The 20817-nt window shown below is 47.8% G+C and overlaps 1 pseudogene; it reads left to right on the forward strand.

Moving 5' to 3' along the window:
• The window catches only part of LOC112238689, a 144930-nt pseudogene that overhangs the window by 51511 nt on the left and 72602 nt on the right, over window positions 1-20817 (forward strand).

Consider the following 20817-nt stretch of genomic DNA (forward strand, 5'->3'; position numbering starts at 1 on the left):
CTGGGGGGCATCTGATATGAATGAAAATACCTCGGTAATTAAAGCTGACAAGGCACTGTCCCGGTAATTACTGGGGGGCACTGTCCCGGTAATTACTGGGAGGGGCACTGTCCCGGTAATTACTGGGGGGTCGGTAATTACTGGGCACTGTCCCGGTAATTACTGGGGGCACTGTCCCGGTAATTACTGGGGGCACTGTCCCGGTAATTACTGTGGGGGGGGGGGGCACTGTCCCGGTAATTACTGGGGGGGCACTGTCCCGGTAATTACTGTGGGGGGCACTGTCCCGGTAATTACTGGGGGGGGGCACTGTCCCGGTAGGGGGCACTGTCCCGGTAATTACTGGGGGCACTGTCCCGGTAATTACTGGGGGGGCACTGTCCCGGTAATTACTGGGGGGCACTGTCCCGGTAATTACTGGGGGGCACTGTCCCGGTAATTACTGGGGGGGCACTGTCCCGGTAATTACTGGGGGCACCGCCCGGTAATTACTGGGGGGCTGTCCCGGTAATTACTGGGGGTGGGGCACTGTCCCGGTAATTACTGGGGGGCACTGTCCCGGTAATTACTGGGGGGACAGTGTCTCTCTCTGTCTCCAGAACAAATTCTCACATGCTCTCACAGCCAACCAGGAATCTATCTAATGCAATATTTGAGATAAATTGAGTTGCTTTAATGCTGTTTATCAGGGTTGGTTTGATTGAATCAGTCTGCTGTTGGTGAGATGTGAATGGACAGACCCTCCTTTTATTGTAAATAGGAAGATCCTTAAGAGGATTTCTTTGTGATGGGTTGTACAGCAGGGATGGGTTCACTATCTGTTAAAAGTCTGTCTGGTTTGAGGCCAAGCATGACAGAACAGGCTCTTTCAGGACGAGGTCATAGGGTACCTGGCCAGGTGGCCAATAGGAGCGCCCGAAAATGACTTGATGATAATGTAAGAGAATTGTGTTGTGAAGTTGGCGTCGTCCTCGTACCTCCTTCCTCACATTCATCATGAGTTCATGTTCTCATCCCTCTCCCCTCTTCCAGTGTTTCAGACAGTGGCAGTTCCCAGGGCCTGTCCCAGCCGTCTACCCAGACCACCCAGTACCTGAGAGCTGACACACCCAACAACGCCAGTGCTGTCACCAGTAAGAGACACACACACACACACACACAGAAACAGTAAGACACTTCCTAGACCCCCCCCATCTAAATAACCTATCCAAGAACATCTTATCGTATTCAACTTGCAAGGTGCTGTAACTAACCGGTTCTGACAATGTCCTGATCCAGCCAATAGTTTAGAGTGAGTCCCCAGCGTCTGTTTGCTGTGTGACGTTCTTAAAGTCCTGTCTCTTTTCACTCTTACCCCCATTACCAAAGTAATGCACGTTATTTTCTTATGCTGACGGTCACAAACACTCTCTTTTACGTTTTAACGATAGGATCTGTGTCATTTGTTGGATACACACCCACCTTCTGATGCCAGCACCATGATGAGATTAGAACCATGGAACCATGGAGTTAGAATACTAGAATGGAACCTTCTTATTGGTGAGAACAGTCAGCCATTTTGGTCAGGGAGTAGGTCAACCATGGTTTGCCAGTGCTGTGATAAGATATTGTGTAAAACAATGAATTTGAAGAATGCATTTGTACGTTTGTTAGCTAGTTAGCCAGCCAGTTTTAGAGGAATTATTTAATATACTTTTTTTTTTCAAATTAACTGCCAATATGCCAACATTGCATTCATCAATGCAGTCAGTCTACAGCCAGACATTGGCTGACATCAGTTGATGATAGGACTTTAACAATTTGTAAAAGCAACACCTACTGATATTTTTTTTTTACATTTATGGTCTGTTTACAAATATTATAGATGCTATTTATACAGAACATTTGTATAAAATCCATAGGAACTGTATTTATAATTATAAGACAATATTTTAGGTTACAATTCCTGATATGTCACAGGATTATGCCTCTACTGCCATTCATTCCAATTAGACTGGTTTGGATTTCTCCCTGACCAATATGGCTGCCATTTTCTTGCCTGGCGACCGATCCACATCGCTCTGGCCAACTGACGTTTCTTCTCCACAATGAGTCTAGATTTGCTTCCCTGCCTTACGCTTTCTAGAAAGACTCCTGCTAGAGCTGGCCGCCCGAGCAAACTGAGCAATCGGGGAAGAAGGGCCGTGGTCAGGAAGGTGACCAAGAAACCTGATGGTCACTCTGACAGAGCTTCAGATTTCCTCTGTTTAGATCAAATCAAATGTTATTTGTCACATGTGCCGAACACAGCCTTAGTGTGAAATGCTTACTTACAAGTAGAGGTCGACCGACTATGATTTTTCAACACTGATACCGATTTATTGGAGGACCAAAAAAGCCGATGCCGATTAATCTGACAATTTTTTGAAACATTTTTTGTTTTGTTGTTGTAATAATGACAATTACAACAATACTGAATGAACACTTATTTTAACCTAATATAATACATCAATAAAATCAATTTAGCCTCAAATAAATAATGAAACATGTTCAATTTGGTTAAAATAATGCAAAAACAAAGTGTTGGAGAAGAAAGTAAAAGTGAAATATGTGGTGTAAAAAGCTAACGTTTAAGTTCCTTGCTCAGAACATGAGAACATATGAAAGCTGGTGGTTCCTTTTAACATGAGTCTTCAATATTTGAGGGTAAGAAGTTTTAGGTTGTAGTTGTTATAGGAATTATAGGACTATTTCTCTCTATACCATTTGTATTTCATTAACCTTTGACTATTGGATGTTCTTATCGGTACTTTAGTTTTGCCAGTGTAGCTTCCGTCCCTCTCCTCGCTCCTCCCTGGGCTCGAACCAGCAACACAACGACAACGGCCTCCATCGAAGCAGCGTTACCCATGCAGAGCAAGGGGAACAACTACTAGAAGGCTCAGAGCGAGTGACGTTTGAAACGCTATTAGCGCGCGCTAACTAGCTAGCCATTTCACTTCGGTTACACTGACTTGCCTAGTTAAATAAAGGTATAAATAAAAAATAAAAATTGTTTTTTTTTTAAATCTGCAAATCGGCGCCCAAAAACACCGATTTCCGATTGTTATGAGAACTTGAAATCGGCCCTAAATAATCGTTCGACCTCTACTTACAAGCCTTTAATAACCAACAATGCACTTCAAGAAATAGAGTTAAGAAAATACTTACTAAATAAAGTAGCACGTTATTTCCATAACAAAATAACGAGGCTATATACAGTGGTAGAGTCAATGTGCAGGGGTACAGGTTAGTCGAGGTAATTCTTACATGGAGGTTGGGGTAAAGTGACTGTGCATAGACAGTAAACAGCGAATAGCAGCAGTGTACAAAACAAAGGGGAGGGGTGTCAATGCAAATACTCTGGGTTGGCCATTTGATTATTTGTTCAGCAGTCTTATGGCTTGGGGGTAGAAGCTGTTAAGGAGATGGGACAACTATCTCTGTAGCACTCCACCAATCAGGCTTTTATGGTAGAGTGGGTAGAAGGAAAGCCACTACTCAGTAAAAGGCACATGACAGCCCCCTTGGAGTTTGCCAAAAGGCACCTTAAGGACTCTCAGACCATGAGGAACAAGATTCTCTGGTCTGATGAAAGCAAGATTGAACTCTTTGGTCTGAAGGCCAAGAGTCAGGTCTGGAGGAAACCTGGCACCATCCCTACGGTGAAGCATGGTGGTGGCAGCATCATGCTGTGGGGATGTTTTTCAACGGCAGGCCTGGGAGACTAGTCAGGATCGAGGGAAAGATGAACAGAGCAAAGTACAGAGAGATCCTTGATGAAAACCTGCTCTGGACCTCAGACTGGGGCGAAGGTCCACCTTCCAACAGGACAATGACCCTAAACACACAGCCAAGACAATGCAGGTGTGGCTTTGGGACAAGTCTCAATGTCTTTGAGTGGCCCAACCAGAGCCCGGACTTGATCCCAATCAGACATTTCTGGAAAGACCAAAAAATAGCTGGGCAGCGACACTCCCCATCCAACCTGACAGAGCTTGAGAGGATCTGCCGAGAAGAATGGAAGAATCTCCCCAAATACAGGGGTATGACGCTACAAGCTTGGCACACAAGAAGACTTGAGGCTGTAAACGCTGCCAAAGGTGCTTCAGCAAAGTATTGAGTAAAGGGTCTGAATACTTATGTAAATATGATATTTCCGTTTTTATTTGTAAAAAGTTAGCAAACATTTAAAAAAAAACTGTTTTTGCTTTGTCATTATGGTGTATTGTGTGTAGATTGAGAATTATATATTTTATAGAATAAGGCTGTAACTTAATTAACAAATAAACGTTTTTAAGTCAAGTGGTCTGAACTTTCCAAATGCGCTGTGTATCAGCATCGTTTTTGTCTTATTCCATTCATGCCACCAAACATTTCCATTCATTGTGATGACTGTTTAAAAGCCAATTTATGCTTGATCTGAAAATGAGTTTGAAGGCTCCTTATGGAGTAGCCTCCGGAGGCATGCAGAGGTCAGATTGAGTTGGTACCGCATTGCCGTGCACCTCCCAAATGTTGTAACTGTGTGGATTGCTCCGTATAGCTCTTCATTGACATGATTTGGTTGACGGTAGGTTGGGGATGTCCTGTATAAACGCAAATGACCAATAGGAAGTCTGATTCATCATGCATTTTACTCTGGTGTGTACATGAATCTGTGTAAGAGGGTGTACACTGTGGCCATCTAGTGGCTGTGTCCTCCTACTGCAGGGTGTTGGGGCTGTGTCCTCCTACTGCAGGGTGTTGGGGCTGTGTCCCTACTGCAGGGTGTCGGGGCTGTGTCCTCCTACTACTGCAGGGTGTTGGGGCTGTGTCCCTACTGCAGGGTGTCGGGGCTGTGTCCTCCTTCTACTGCAGGGTGTTGGGGCTGTGTCCCTACTGCAGGGTGTCGGGGCTGTGTCCTCCTACTGCAGGGTGTTGGGGCTGTGTCCCTACTGCAGGGTGTCGGGGCTGTGTCCTCCTACTACTGCAGGGTGTTGGGGCTGTGTCCCTACTGCAGGGTGTCGGGGCTGTGTCCTCCTTCTACTGCAGGGTGTTGGGGCTGTGTCCCTACTGCAGGGTGTCGGGGCTGTGTCCTCCTACTGCAGGGTGTTGGGGCTGTGTCCCTTCCTACTGCAGGGTGTCGGGGCTGTGTCCTCCTCCTACTGCAGGGTGTTGGGGCTGTGTCCTCCTCCTACTGCAGGGTGTTGGGGCTGTGTCCTCCTCCTACTGCAGGGTGTTGGGGCTGTGTCCTCCTCCTACTGCAGGGTGTTGGGGCTGTGTCCTCCTCCTACTGCAGGGTGTTGGGGCTGTGTCCTCCTCCTACTGCAGGGTGTTGGGGGATGTGATGTCCTCCTCCTACTGCAGGGTGTTGGGGCTGTGTCCTCCTCCTACTGCAGGGTGTTGGGGCTGTGTCCTCCTCCTACTGCAGGGTGTTGGGGCTGTGTCCCTACTGCAGGGTGTTGGGGCTGTGTCCCTACTGCAGGGTGTCGGGGCTGTGTCCTACTGCAGGATGTTGATGCTGTGTCCTCCTCCTATTGCAGGGTGATGGGGTTGTGTCCTCCTCCTACTGCAGGGTGTTGGGGCTGTGTCCTCCTCCCCCTGCAGGGTGTTGGGGCTGTGTCCTCCTCCCCCTGCAGGGTGTTGGGGCTGTGTCCTCCTCCTACTGCAGGGTGTCGGGGCTGTGTCCTACTGCAGGATGTTGATGCTGTGTCCTCCTCCTACTGCAGGATGTTGATGCTGTGTCCTCCTCCTACTGCAGGGTGTTGGGGCTGTGTCCTCCTCCTACTGCAGGGTGTTGGGGCTGTGTCCTCCTCCTACTGCAGGGTGTTGGGGCTGTGTCCTCCTCCTACTGCAGGGTGTCTGGGTTGTGTCCTACTGCAGGATGTTGATGCTGTGTCCTCCTCCTCCTCCTATTGCAGGGTGATGGGATGCTGTGTCCTCCTCCTACTGCAGGGTGTTGGGCAGGATGTTGATGCTGTGTCCTCCTCCTACTGCAGGATGTGTGCTGGGGGGTGTTGGGGCTGTGTCCTCCTCCTACTGCAGGGTGTTGGGGCTGTGTCCTCCTTCTACTGCAGGGTGATGGGGCTGTGTCCTCCTCCTACTGCAGGGTGTTGGGGCTGCAGGGTGTCTGTGGCAGGGTGTTGTGTCCTCCTACTGCAGGATGTTGATGCTGTGTCCTCCTCCTACTGCAGGATGTTGATGCTGTGTCCTCCTCCTACTGCAGGATGTTGATGCTGTGTCCTCCTCCTACTGCAGGGTGTCGGGGCTGTGTCCTCTTCCTACTGCAGGATGTTGATGCTGTGTCCTCCTCCTACTGCAGGATGTTGATGCTGTGTCCTCCTCAGGATGTTGATGCTGTGTCCTCCTGCAGGATGTTGATGCTGTGTCCTCCTCCTACTGCAGGATGTTGGGGCTGGTGTCCTCCTACTGCAGGGTGTTGGGGCTGTGTCCTCCTCCTACTGCAGGGTGATGGGGCTGTGTCCTCCTCCTACTGCAGGGTGATGGGGCTGTGTCCTCCTCCTACTGCAGGGTGATTGGGGCTGTGTCCTCCTCCTACTGCAGGGTGATGGGGCTGCAGGGTGTCCTCCTACTGCAGGGTGATGGGGCTGTGTCCTCCTCCTACTGCAGGGTGATGGGGCTGTGTCCTCCTCCAGGGTGATGGGGCTGTGTCCTCCTCCTACTGCAGGGTGTTGGGGCTGTGTACTCCTCCTACTGCAGGGTGTTGGGGCTGTGTACTCCTACTGCAGGGTGTTGGGGGTGTGTCCTCCTCCTACTGCAGGGTGTTGGGGCTGTGTCCTCCTCCTACTGCAGGGTGTTGGGGCTGTGTACTCCTCCTACTGCAGGGTGTTGGGGCTGTGTACTCCTCCTACTGCAGGGTGATGGGGGTGTGTCCTCCTCCTACTGCAGGGTGTTGGGGGTGTGTCCTCCTCCTACTGCAGGGTGTTGGGGCTGTGTCCTCCTCCTACTGCAGGGTGTTGGGGCTGTGTCCTCCTCCTACTGCAGGGTGATGGGGCTGTGTCCTCCTCCTACTGCAGGGTGATGGGGCTGTGTCCTCCTCCTACTGCAGGGTGTTGGGGCTGTGTCCTCCTCCTACTGCAGGGTGTTGGGGCTGTGTCCTCCTCCTACTGCAGGGTGTTGGGGCTGTGTCCTCCTCCTGTTGGGGCTGTGTCCTCCTCCTACTGCAGGGTGTTGGGGCTGTGTCCTCCTCCTACTGCAGGGTGTTGGGGCTGTGTCCTCCTCCTACTGCAGGGTGTTGGGGCTGTGTCCTCCTCCTACTGCAGGGTGTTGGGGCTGTGTCCTCCTCCTACTGCAGGGTGTTGGGGCTGTGTCCACCTACTGTCTTATATAAAGGGATAAAGAATATATACATAAAGATATATGAATGAGTTATGGTACAGAACGGCATAGGCAAGATGCAGTAGATGGTATAGAGTACAGTATATACATATGAGATGAGTAATGTAGGGTATGTAAACATTATACAAAGTGGCATAGTTTAAAGTGACTAGTGATACATTTTTTACATCAATTTCCAATATTAAAGTGGCTGGAGTTGAGTCAGTATGTTGGCAGCAGCCACTCAATGTTAGTGGTGGCTGTTTAACAGTCTGATGGCCTTGAGATAGAAGCTGTTTTTCAGTCTTTCGGTCCCAGCTTTGATGCACCTGTACTGACCTCTCCTTGGATGATAGTGGGGTGAACAGGCAGTGGCTCGGGTGGTTGTTGTCCTTAATGATCTTTATGGCCTTCCTGTAACATCGGGTGGTGTAGGTGTCCTGGAGGGCAGGTAGTTTGCCCCCGGTGATGCGTTGTGCAGACCTCACTACCCTCTAGAGAGCCTTGCGGTTGTGGAGCAGTTTCTGATTCTGCCCGACAGGAGTGTTTTTGGTGACCAGCCTCCTGAGGTTGAAGAGGCGCTGCTGCGCCTTCTTCACGATGCTGTCTGTGTGGGTGGACCAATTCAGTTTGTCCGTGATGTGTTCGCCGAGGAACTTAAAACTTACTACCCTCTCCACTACTGTCCCGTTGATGTGGATAGGGGGGTGTTCCCTCTGCTGTTTCCTGAAGTCCACAATCATCTCCTTAGTTTTGTTGACATTGAGTGTGAGGTTGTTTTCCTGACACCACACTCCTAGGGCCATCACCTCCTCCCTGTAGGCCGTCTCGTCGTTGTTGGTAATCAAGCCTATCACTGTAGTGTCGTCTGCAAACTTGATGATTGAGTTGGAGGCGTGCATGGCCACGCAGTCGTGGGTGAACAGGGAGTACAGGGGAGGGCTCAGAACGCACCCTTGTGGGGCCCCAGTGTTGAGGATCAGCGGGGTGGAGATGTTGTTATCTACCCTCACCACCTGGGGGCGGCCCGTCAGGAAGTCCAGGACCCAGTTGCACAGGGCGGGTTGCACAGAGCTTGATGACGAGCTTGGAGGGTACTATGGTGTTGAATGCCGAGCTGTAGTCGATGAACAGCATTCTCACATAGGTATTCCTTGTCCAGATGGGTTAGGGCAGTGTGCAGTGTGGTTGCGATTGCATCGTTTGTGGACCTATTGGGGCGGTAAGCAAATTGGAGTGGATTTAGGGTGTCAGGTAGGGTGCAGGTGATATGGACCTTGACTAGTCTCTCAAAGCACTTCATGAAGCATTCTTCCTCCTCCTACTGCAGGTGGCTGTGTCCTCTAATCTGCTTTGATGTGTTTAATGGTACCATCCCACACCTGTCATTTACCCAACCCTTAATCACCTCTGTCTCTCTCTCTCCCGCCCTCCTTCCACCCCCCCTGTCCTTTCATCATCAGACCATCACCCTGGCACTGCACCCGTTCTCCAGCTTGCTGCCGCCACCTTCCCAAACCCTGAAGCCCCCGTCCATGAAACCAGAAGTAAGTTCAGTCACATGTAGTCCAGTCTTACCGTGGGCCCATCCCCACTGCACTAGTCCAGTCTTACCGTGGGCCCATCCCCACTGCACTAGTCCAGTCTTACCGTGGGCCCATCCACTGCACTAGTCCAGTCTTACCGTGGGCCCATCCCCACTGCACTAGTCCAGTCTTACCGTGGGCCCATCCCCACTGCACTAGTCCAGTCTTACCGTGGGCCCATCCCCACTGCACTAGTCCAGTCTTACCGCGGGCCCATCCACTGCACTAGTCCAGTCTTACCGTGGGCCCATCCCCACTGCACTAGTCCAGTCTTACCGCGGGCCCATCCACTGCACTAGTCCAGTCTTACCGTGGGCCCATCCCCACTGCACTAGTCCAGTCTTACCATCCCCACTGCACTAGTCCAGTCTTACCGCGGGCCCATCCACTGCACTAGTCCAGTCTTACCGTGGGCCCATCCCACTGCAATAGTCCAGTCTTACCGTGGGCCCATCCCCACTGCACTAGTCCAGTCTTACCGTGGGCCCATCCCCACTGCACTAGTCCAGTCTTACCGTGGGCCCATCCACTGCACTAGTCCAGTCTTACCGTGGGCCCATCCACTGCACTAGTCCAGTCTTACCGCGAGCCCATCCACTGCACTAGTCCAGTCTTACCGTGGGCCCATCCACTGCACTAGTCCAGTCTTACCGCGGGCCCATCCACTGCACTAGTCCAGTCTTACCGCGGGCCCATCCACTGCACTAGTCCAGTCTTACCGCGGGCCCATCCACTGCACTAGGCTCCCTGTGTTTTGCACAGTCATGTCACATGACCTGGATTTTTATGTTTTATTTAAAGCTTTTTCATCAAACTGTCCCCTTTTTTTTCTTTTTTTTACATTTTTGTTTTATGACAGATGGTCCAGCACCATCCTCAAACACAATTACTTGTATTTGTTGGTGTAATGTTCATTTCTGGAGAAGGCTTAAAAATACAGGATCAAATCTGTCATGTGACATTTTTATTGTTCCCGAAACACAGAGGCCCTATTCATAACTTCTACTAACGGATTCATTCATCCTCATGTTTATTATCCCTGTTTGTTTGTTTGTTTGTTTTTAATCATCTATAGTGTTTAGCTAATCCATCCATATTGCAGGAGTTTGCTTCCGTCCTCTTAAAGTGCAACAATACTCCTTCCAGTAAAATACATTTCATTAAATCAGTTCTCTCATTGGCGACGTTGCAGTTCCTTTCCTCACAGTGAGATCTACTGTGGCACCATTATCCTATAATCTGCCAACGGACAGTTAAGGACAATGACCGTCAAATAAATGCCTACTTTTCTTTGTCATAATCCTCATATTACATTTATTTGAAGAGGGTATGTAAACTTTTTTTTTTAAGTGCATATACAGTTTACCTAATATCAGTTTAAAATGTTGACATGAAAAGGGTCAAATGTGTCAATATTTTACGAGCAGAGCAGCACAGTCTGGAGGAAAAGCTTAATTTCCAAAAGTTCCAAGCGCTTAAACCATTTTGTTTTTGAGTTTGTTGTAACCAGAGCTGTGTTGTATTTGTTAGGCCGTAGAGCCAACGGTTGGCACCAGGGCTGTGTTGTATTTGTTAGGCCGTAGAGCCAACGGTTGTCACCAGAGCTGTGTTGTATTTGTTAGGCCGTAGAGCCAACGGTTGTCACCAGAGCTGTGTTGTATTTGTTAGGCCGTAGAGCCAACGGTTGTCACTAGAGCTGTGTTGTATTCGTTAGGCCGTAGAGCCAACGGTTGTCACCAGAGCTGTGTTGTATTTGTTAGGCCGTAGAGCCAACGGTTGTCACCAGAGCTGTGTTGTATTTGTTAGGCCGTAGAGCCAACGGTTGTCACCAGAGCTGTGTTGTATTTGTTAGGCCGTAGAGCCAACGGTTGTCACTAGAGCTGTGTTGTATTCGTTAGGCCGTAGAGCCAACGGTTGTCACTAGAGCTGTGTTGTATTCGTTAGGCAGTAGAGCCAACGGTTGTCACTAGAGCTGTGTTGTATTTGTTAGGCCGTAGAGCCAACGGTTGTCACTAGAGCTGTGTTGTATTTGTTAGGCCGTAGAGCCAACGGTTGGCACCAGAGCTGTGTTGTATTTGTTAGGCCGTAGAGCCAACGGTTGGCACCAGAGTTGTGTGGTATTTGTTAGACCGTAGAGCCAACGGTTGTCACCAGAGCTGTGTTGTATTTGTTAGGCCGTAGAGCCAACGGTTGGCACCAGGGCTGTGTGGTATTCGTTAGGCCGTAGAGCCAACGGTTGTAAGTGTGTTGGCAGTAGCCACTCAATGTTAGTGATGGCTGTTTAACAGTCTGATGGCCTTGAGATAGAAGCTGTTTTTCAGTCTCTCGGTCCCAGCTTTGATGCACCTGTACTGACCTCGCCTTCTGGATGACAGCGGGGTGAACAGGCAGTGGCTCGGGTGGTTGATGTCCTTGATGATCTTTATGGCCTTCCTGTAGCATCGGGTGGTGTAGGTGTCCTGGAGGGCAGGTAGTTTGCCCCCGGTGATGCGTTGTGCAGACCTCACTACCCTCTGGAGAGCCTTACGGTTGAGGGCGGTGCAGTTGCCATACCAGGCGGTGATACAGCCCGCCAGGATGCTCGTTATTACTGCATTGTCGGAACTAGAAGCACAAGCATTTCGCTACACTCGCATTAACATCTGCTAACCATGTGTATGTGACAAATAAAATTTGATTTGACCAGGGCTGTGTTGTATTTGTTAGGCCGTAGAGCCAACGGTTGTCACCAGGGCTGTGTTGTATTTGTTAGGCCGTAGAGCCAACGGTTGTCACTAGAGCTGTGTTGTATTCGTTAGGCCGTAGCCAAAGATGGAATACAAGCTCAAAACATGTTTCAATGAAAATGACAATTATGAAATCTGTGGTTATTTTCATGACAATTAATCGTCACAGATCTACTGATCAGACACGCACGGGTGGTTGACGTAGTCTGGTGCTGTTCTCAGTTTACCCACTAGGTGGCAGCAAAACCCTTTGACATCTCTCTGGTCTGAAGACTAGAAATACAATGCAAATGTCTGCTCCCTGTAACAGATTTATCTCAGAAAATATGTAAAGATGGTACTGATGGTGTACTATAAAACCTAACATTTGATAGTTCATTACATTTGATAGTTCATTACATTTGATAGTTCATTACATTTGATAGTTCATTACATTTGATAGTTCATTACATTTGATAGTTCATTACATTTTATACTTACATTACATTTTATACTTACATTACATTTTATACTTACATTATATTTTATAGTACATTATATTTTATAGTTACATTATATGCTATAGTTACATTATATGCTATAGTTCATTATATGCTATAGTTACATTATATAAAAAATAAATGACCTGACACTAACAGCTTATTCTGATATTTCTTGTTTCTTCTAATTGTTTTGATGTATTTGTGTACAGTATTGTCCTGTTAGATAGTATTGTGCTGTAAAAAAAAAAAAAAAAAATTGTCACATGCTCCAAATACAACAGTGAAATGCTTACTTACAAGCCCTTTAACCAACAATGCAGTTTTAAAGAAAATATAGTTAAGAATATATTTGCTAAATTAACTAAAGTAAAAAAATAACACACTAAAATAACAATGAGGCTATATTCAAGTGGTACCTGTACTGAGTCAATGTGCGCGGGTACATGTTGGACAGGGGTAAAGTGACTATGCATGGATAAACGGAGAGTAGCAGCAGTTTAAAAGCGGGGGGTCAGTCAATGTAAATAGTCGGGGTGGCCATTTGATTAGCTGTTCAGCAGTTTTATGGCTTGGGGGTAGAAGCTGTTAAGGATCCTTTTGGTTCTAGACTCGGAGCTCCTGTACCACATGCCTTGCGGTAGCAGAAAGGACAGTCTGTGACTAGGGTGACTGGAGTCTTTGACAATTCTTAGGGCCTTCCTCTGACACCGCCTGGTATAAAGATCCTGGATGGCAGGAAGCTTGGTCCCTGTGATGTACTGGGTCGTACTCACTACCCTCTATAGGGCTTTCCTCTGACACTGCCTGGTATAAAGGTCCTGGATGGCAGGAAGCTTGGTCCCAGTGATGTACTGGGTCGTACTCACTACCCTCTATAGGGCTTTCCTCTGACACCGCCTGGTATAAAGGTCCTGGATGGCAGGAAGCTTGGTCCCAGTGATGTACTGGGCTGTACTCACTACCCTCTATAGGGCCTTCCTCTGACACCGCCTGGTATAAAGGTCCTGGATGGCAGGAAGCTTGGTCCCAGTGATGTACTGGGTTGTACTCACTACCCTCTATAGGGAAGCTTGGTCCCAGTGATGTACTGGGTTGTACTCACTACCCTCTATAGGGCCTTCCTCTGACACCGCCTGGTATAAAGGTCCTGGATGGCAGGAAGCTTGGTCCCAGTGATGTACTGGGCTTTTCTCACTACCCTCTATAGGGCTTTCCTCTGACACTGCCTGGTACAAAGGTCCTGGATGGCAGGAAGCTTGGTCCCAGTGATGTACTGGGCTGTACGTATTACCCTCTGTAGCGCCTTACGGTCAGATGCTGAGCAGTCGCCATATCAGGCGGTGATGCAACCATTGTGCCGTTAGATAGCATTGTGCCGTTAGATAGCATTGTGCCGTTAGATAGCATTGTGCCGTTAGATAGCATTGTGCCGTTAGATAGTGTTGTGCCGTTAGATAGCGTTGTGCCGTTAGATAGCGTTGTGCCGTTAGATAGCATTGTGCTGTTAGATAGCATTGTGCCGTTAGATAGCATTGTGCTGTTAGATAGTATTGTGCCGTTAGATAGCGTTGTGCCGTTAGATAGCATTGTGCTGTTAGATAGTATTGTGCTGTTAGATAGTATTGTGCTGTTAGATAGTATTGTGCCGTTAGATAGTATTGTGCTGTTAGATAGTATTGTGCCGTTAGATAGCGTTGTGCCGTTAGATAGCGTTGTGCCGTTAGATAGCGTTGTGCCGTTAGATAGCATTGTGCTGTTAGATAGTATTGTGCTGTTAGATAGTGTTGTGCTGTTAGATAGTATTGTGCCGTTAGATAGCATTGTGCCGTTAGATAGTGTTGTGCCGTTAGATAGCGTTGTGCCGTTAGATAGCATTGTGCTGTTAGATAGTATTGTGCTGTTAGATAGTGTTGTGCTGTTAGATAGTATTGTGCCGTTAGATAGTGTTGTGCCGTTAGATAGCGTTGTGCCGTTAGATAGTATTGTGCCGTTAGATAGCGTTGTGCCGTTAGATAGCGTTGTGCTGTTAGATAGCGTTGTGCCGTTAGATAGTGTTGTGCCGTTAGATAGTATTGTGCCGTTAGATAGCGTTGTGCCGTTAGATAGCATTGTGCTGTTAGATAGTATTGTGCTGTTAGATAGTGTTGTGCTGTTAGATAGTATTGTGCCGTTAGATAGTGTTGTGCCGTTAGATAGCGTTGTGCCGTTAGATAGTATTGTGCCGTTAGATAGCGTTGTGCCGTTAGATAGCGTTGTGCTGTTAGATAGCGTTGTGCCGTTAGATAGTGTTGTGCCGTTAGATAGTATTGTGCTGTTAGATAGCGTTGTGCTGTTAGATAGCGTTGTGCCGTTAGATAGTGTTGTGCTGTTAGATAGTGTTGTGCTGTTAGATAGTATTGTGCTGTTAGATAGTGTTGTGCTGTTAGATAGTGTTGTGCTGTTAGATAGTATTGTGCTGTTAGATAGTATTGTGCTGTTAGATAGTGTTGTGCTGTTAGATAGTATTGTGCTGTTAGATAGTATTGTGCTGTTAGATAGTGTTGTGCTGTTAGATAGTATTGTGCTGTTAGATAGTATTGTGCTGTTAGATAGTATTGTGCTGTTAGATAGTGTTGTGCTGTTAGATAGTGTTGTGCTGTTAGATAGTATTGTGCTGTTAGATAGTTGTGCTGTTAGATAGTGTTGTGCTGTTAGATAGTGTTGTGCTGTTAGATAGCGTTGTGCTGTTAGATAGCGTTGTGCTGTTAGATAGCATTGTGCTGTTAGATAGCATTGTGCCGTTAGATAGTGTTGTGCCGTTAGATAGTATTGTGCTGTTAGATAGCGTTGTGCCGTTAGATAGTGTTGTGCCGTTAGATAGTATTGTGCCGTTAGATAGCGTTGTGCCGTTAGATAGCATTGTGCTGTTAGATAGTATTGTGCTGTTAGATAGTGTTGTGCTGTTAGATAGTATTGTGCCGTTAGATAGTGTTGTGCCGTTAGATAGCGTTGTGCCGTTAGATAGTGTTGTGCCGTTAGATAGCGTTGTGCCGTTAGATAGCGTTGTGCTGTTAGATAGCGTTGTGCCGTTAGATAGTGTTGTGCCGTTAGATAGTATTGTGCTGTTAGATAGCGTTGTGCTGTTAGATAGCGTTGTGCCGTTAGATAGTGTTGTGCTGTTAGATAGTGTTGTGCTGTTAGATAGTATTGTGCTGTTAGATAGTGTTGTGCTGTTAGATAGTGTTGTGCTGTTAGATAGTATTGTGCTGTTAGATAGTATTGTGCTGTTAGATAGTGTTGTGCTGTTAGATAGTATTGTGCTGTTAGATAGTATTGTGCTGTTAGATAGTGTTGTGCTGTTAGATAGTATTGTGCTGTTAGATAGTATTGTGCTGTTAGATAGTGTTGTGCTGTTAGATAGTGTTGTGCTGTTAGATAGTATTGTGCTGTTAGATAGTGTTGTGCTGTTAGATAGTGTTGTGCTGTTAGATAGTGTTGTGCTGTTAGATAGCGTTGTGCTGTTAGATAGCGTTGTGCTGTTAGATAGCATTGTGCTGTTAGATAGCATTGTGCCGTTAGATAGTGTTGTGCCGTTAGATAGTATTGTGCTGTTAGATAGCGTTGTGCCGTTAGATAGTGTTGTGCCGTTAGATAGTATTGTGCTGTTAGATAGCATTGTGCTGTTAGATAGTATTGTGCTGTTAGATAGTGTTGTGCTGTTAGATAGTGTTGTGCTGTTAGATAGTGTTGTGCTGTTAGATAGTATTGTGCTGTTAGATAGTGTTGTGCTGTTAAACATTTCATTGCACTGCTGGAGCTGGAAACACAAACATGTCTCTTCAGCTGTTTTAACTCATCTATTTATGCAACAAATAATCTTTGATATGATGAAGGCACATACCAATCCTGATCTCACTGTCGCCTGTAGGCATCATGTGATTTGAGGTACATTATTAAGCATTTTTCCCTTTTCCATATGAAGTGGGCTTAAAATGTTTAGATTGACATATAGGATGGAGGGATACGCGCTAGCATGCGTGACACGTTTGAGTTTCTTCACGAGTCCCTCGGGCTTAGCTTAGTTTAGCTTGTCTTGGACTGGAGTATCTCAACCCAATTTCATACTGATGTTTTAAAGGTGCAACCTGGGATATTTACAGGTATTTTTGTCTTCTTTAATTATTTTTTTAAATGAATGATGAGCCTTATTGGTTAACTGCCCAAATGAAGGAAACGCTTGAGTAAAATCGGGATACAAACTATATTGAAAGCAGGTGCTTCCACACAGGTGTGGTTCCAGAGTTAATTAAGCCGTTAACATCCCATCATGCTTAGGGTCATGTATAAAAATCCCCAGTTGCCCATTGTTTTGGCTAGAAGAAGAGATCTCGGTCTGAAAGGAGCGGTTTTAAAGGGTGTGTGCTAGTGATGGTTATATCCGCGGGACAGTTTTGGGGTTTTAAGGTCATGAAATATTGTGTGGATGAAGGGTGGGTGGTGGGTTGAAGAAAGAATACAATACTTCACACTTATTTTTCTTAACTGCATTTGTTGGTAAAGGGCTTGTAGGTGATCATTTCACTGTAAGGTCTACACTGGTTGTATTTGGCGCTCGTCACAAAGAAAATTAGATTTGATTAAAAATAATCCATGTTTTTTTTATTTTACCTTTATTTTACTAGGCAAGTCAGTTAAGAACAAATTCTTATTTTCAATGACGGCCTAGGAACAGTGGGTTAACTGCCTGTTCAGGGGCAGAACGACAGATTTGTACCTTGTCGGCTCGGGGGTTTGAACTTGCAACCTTCCGGTTACTAGTCCAACGCTCTAACCACTAGGCTACCCTGCCGCCTCTACACTCTAACCACTAGGCTACCCTGCCGCCTCTACACTCTAACCACTAGGCTACCCTGCCGCCTCTACACTCTAACCACTAGGCTACCCTGCCACCTCTACACTCTAACCACTAGGCTACCCTGCCACCTCTACACTCTAACCACTAGGCTACCCTGCCGCCTCTACACTCTAACCACTAGGCTACCCGCCTCCTCTACACTCTAACCACTAGGCTACCCTGCCACCTCTACACTCTAACCACTAGGCTACCCTGCCACCTCTACACTCTAACCACTAGGCTACCCTGCCACCTCTACACTCTAACCACTAGGCTACCCTGCCACCTATACACTCTAACCACTAGGCTACCCTGCCGCCTCTACACTCTAACCACTAGGCTACCCTGCCGGCCCTCCAAACTAACCACTAGGCTACCCTGCCGGCCCTCCACTCTAACCACTAGGCTACCCTGCCGGCCCTCCACTCTAACCACTAGGCTACCCTGCCGGCCCTCCACTCTAACCACTAGGCTACCCTGCCGGCCCTCCACTCTAACCACTAGGCTACCCTGCCGCCTCTACACTCTAACCACTAGGCTACCCTGCCGCCTCTACACTCTAACCACTAGGCTACCCTGCCGCCCCTCCACTCTAACCACTAGGCTACCCTGCCTCCTCTACACTCTAACCACTAGGCTACCCTGCCGCCCCTCCACTCTAACCACTAGGCTACCCTGCCGCCCCTACACTCTAACCACTAGGCTACCCTGCCTCCTCTACACTCTAACCACTAGGCTACCCTGCCGCCCTACACTCTAACCACTAGGCTACCCTGCCGCCCCTACACTCTAACCACTAGGCTACCCTGCCGCCCCTCCACTCTAACCACTAGGCTACCCTGCCGCCCTCCACTCTAACCACTAGGCTACCCTGCCGCCCCTACACTCTAACCACTAGGCTACCCTGCCGCCCCTACACTCTAACCACTAGGCTACCCTGCCGCCCCTACACTCTAACCACTAGGCTACCCTGCCGCCTCTACACTCTAACCACTAGGCTACCCTGCCGCCTCTACACTCTAACCACTAGGCTACCCTGCCGCCCTCCACTCTAACCACTAGGCTACCCTGCCGCCTCTACACTCTAACCACTAGGCTACCCTGCCGCCCCTACACTCTAACCACTAGGCTACCCTGCCGCCCCTCCACTCTAACCACTAGGCTACCCTGCCGCCCCTCCACTCTAACCACTAGGCTACCCTGCCGCCCCTCCACTCTAACCACTAGGCTACCCTGCCGCCTCTACACTCTAACCACTAGGCTACCCTGCCGCCCCTACACTCTAACCACTAGGCTACCCTGCCGCCTCTACACTCTAACCACTAGGCTACCCTGCCGTCCCTCCACTCTAACCACTAGGCTACCCTGCCGCCCCTCCACTCTAACCACTAGGCTACCCTGCCGCCCCTACACTCTAACCACTAGGCTACCCTGCCGCCCCTCCACTCTAACCACTAGGCTACCCTGCCGCCCCTCCACTCTAACCACTAGGCTACCCTGCCGCCTCTACACTCTAACCACTAGGCTACCCTGCCGCCCTCCACTCTAACCACTAGGCTACCCTGCCGCCCTCCACTCTAACCACTAGGCTACCCTGCCGCCCTCCACTCTAACCACTAGGCTACCCTGCCGCCCCTCCACTCTAACCACTAGGCTACCCTGCCGCCCCTCCACTCTAACCACTAGGCTACCCTGCCGCCCCTCCACTCTAACCACTAGGCTACCCTGCCGCCCCTACACTCTAACCACTAGGCTACCCTGCCGCCTCTACACTCTAACCACTAGGCTACCCTGCCGCCCCTACACTCTAACCACTAGGCTACCCTGCCGCCCCTACACTCTAACCACTAGGCTACCCTGCCGCCCCTACACTCTAACCACTAGGCTACCCTGCCGCCCCGTATCAATTTTAGGTTTTGTTGTCACTTATGCTTTTGCCAGCTTAAGCTATAGCGCAAAACTTTTAACACACCGAATAGTCTACACACCAATTGCAAAAACAAAAACGTTTTGGGATGGTGCAGAAAAAGTAGACGTCGCTCCACTGAGACAAAAAGGACAATGATGTCAAAGTTGAGTTAAATAAGAGAAAAGCTGTGAAATGGAAAGTTGAAAATAAAGAGAAGGGAGGACCAGAACAGGAATGTTTCGGTTAAGTGGTAAGAGGATGATAGCAGTGCTGGCTGTGCCGGGGGTGCTGGCTGTGCCGGGGGTGCTGGCTGTGCCGGGGGTGCCGGGGGTGAGTCACAAGACAGTGACTTCAAATAGGCCTGTGTTATCTCAAGGGAACTGTAGCTTACTGTTCAGATGGGTTGAATGGCAAATGAAATCTGGACACTTGCCTGTAGGTCTAACCTAGCCTTAATATTAACTCCTGCACAATTACTCCAGCATTTCTTTTCCACAAAAAAAAAAAAGTACATTTCGACTCGCGAACAGGAGTGGAGAAATAGGGTTTTATTTATTTCAGCATCTTGAGAATGGACAGCCTGCAGAGAGGTGTTATCTTCATCAGCATCATTCAAGCCCAACTGAAATATTATCAGAAAGTTTTATTAGCAGTCGCGGGTGAACAAACAGCTGACCCGCGCACCGTGTGTCTGTCACCATAACTCAACCCAATTGAACTCTTATGGAAGGTTCAGGAGGGGTACCCGAGACAGCGTTTTCCACCACCATCCACAAAACACTAAATGCTGTTAATTTCTTGTGGAAGAATGGTGTCGGTATCCCTCCAATAGAGATCCAGACTCTTGTAGGCACTATGCCAAGGTGCGTTGAAGCTGTTCTGGCACCTCGTGGTGGCCCAACACCTATTAAGACACACTATTTACTGCATATCAAAATACCCAACAGCAGTTACCTGTGTATTTGAAATGTTGTTTCAGCCGTTGATTGTAGCTTTGGTACTTTCACCCTTTGGTACTTTCATGTCCATCTGATCTTGTTCAAGGCGTTCCTCTGTTTTAATGTTGCTCTTTGGTTTGCATCTCGCCTCAATGCTCCAGTCTTCACCAGCGGTTAACCACACGCTCTGAGGGTGACTCCCAAATGGCCCTCTATTCCCGATGTAGTACCTGGTGAAAAATAGTGCACTACATAGGGAATAGGGTGCCATTTGGGACTGGGAATAAGGGAGGGCTCACAAAGGATTCCTTCTTTACCTGTACAGCGTTGAGACTACAGTATGCTGCTGTATTATAATGGTATCTGTCTCTGACGTGTTACAGTATGCTGTATTATAATGTGGTATCTGTCTCCACTGACATGTTACAGTATGCTGCTGTATTATAATGTGGTATCTGTCTCTGACGTGTTACAGTATGCTGCTGTATTATAATGTGGTATCTGTCTCTGACGTGTTACAGTATGCTGTATTATAATGTGATCTGTCTCCACTGACGTGTTACAGTATGCTGTATTATAATGTGGTCTGTCTCCACTGACGTGTTACAGTATGCTGTATTATAATGTGATCTGTCTCTCTGACGTGTTACAGTATGCTGTATTATAATGTGATCTGTCTCTGACGTGTTACAGTATGCTGCTGTATTATAATGTGATCTGTCTCTGACGTGTTACAGTATGCTGCTGTATTATAATGTGATCTGTCTCCACTGACGTGTTACAGTATGCTGTATTATAATGTGGTATCTGTCTCTGACGTGTTACAGTATGCTGTATTATAATGTGGTATCTGTCTCTGACGTGTTACAGTATGCTGCTGTATTATAATGTGATCTGTCTCTGACGTGTTACAGTATGCTGTATTATAATGTGATCTGTCTCTGACGTGTTACAGTATGCTGTAT

This window comes from Oncorhynchus tshawytscha, linkage group LG05 (assembly GCF_018296145.1).
Source record: "Oncorhynchus tshawytscha isolate Ot180627B linkage group LG05, Otsh_v2.0, whole genome shotgun sequence".
Lineage (NCBI taxonomy): Eukaryota > Metazoa > Chordata > Actinopteri > Salmoniformes > Salmonidae > Oncorhynchus > Oncorhynchus tshawytscha.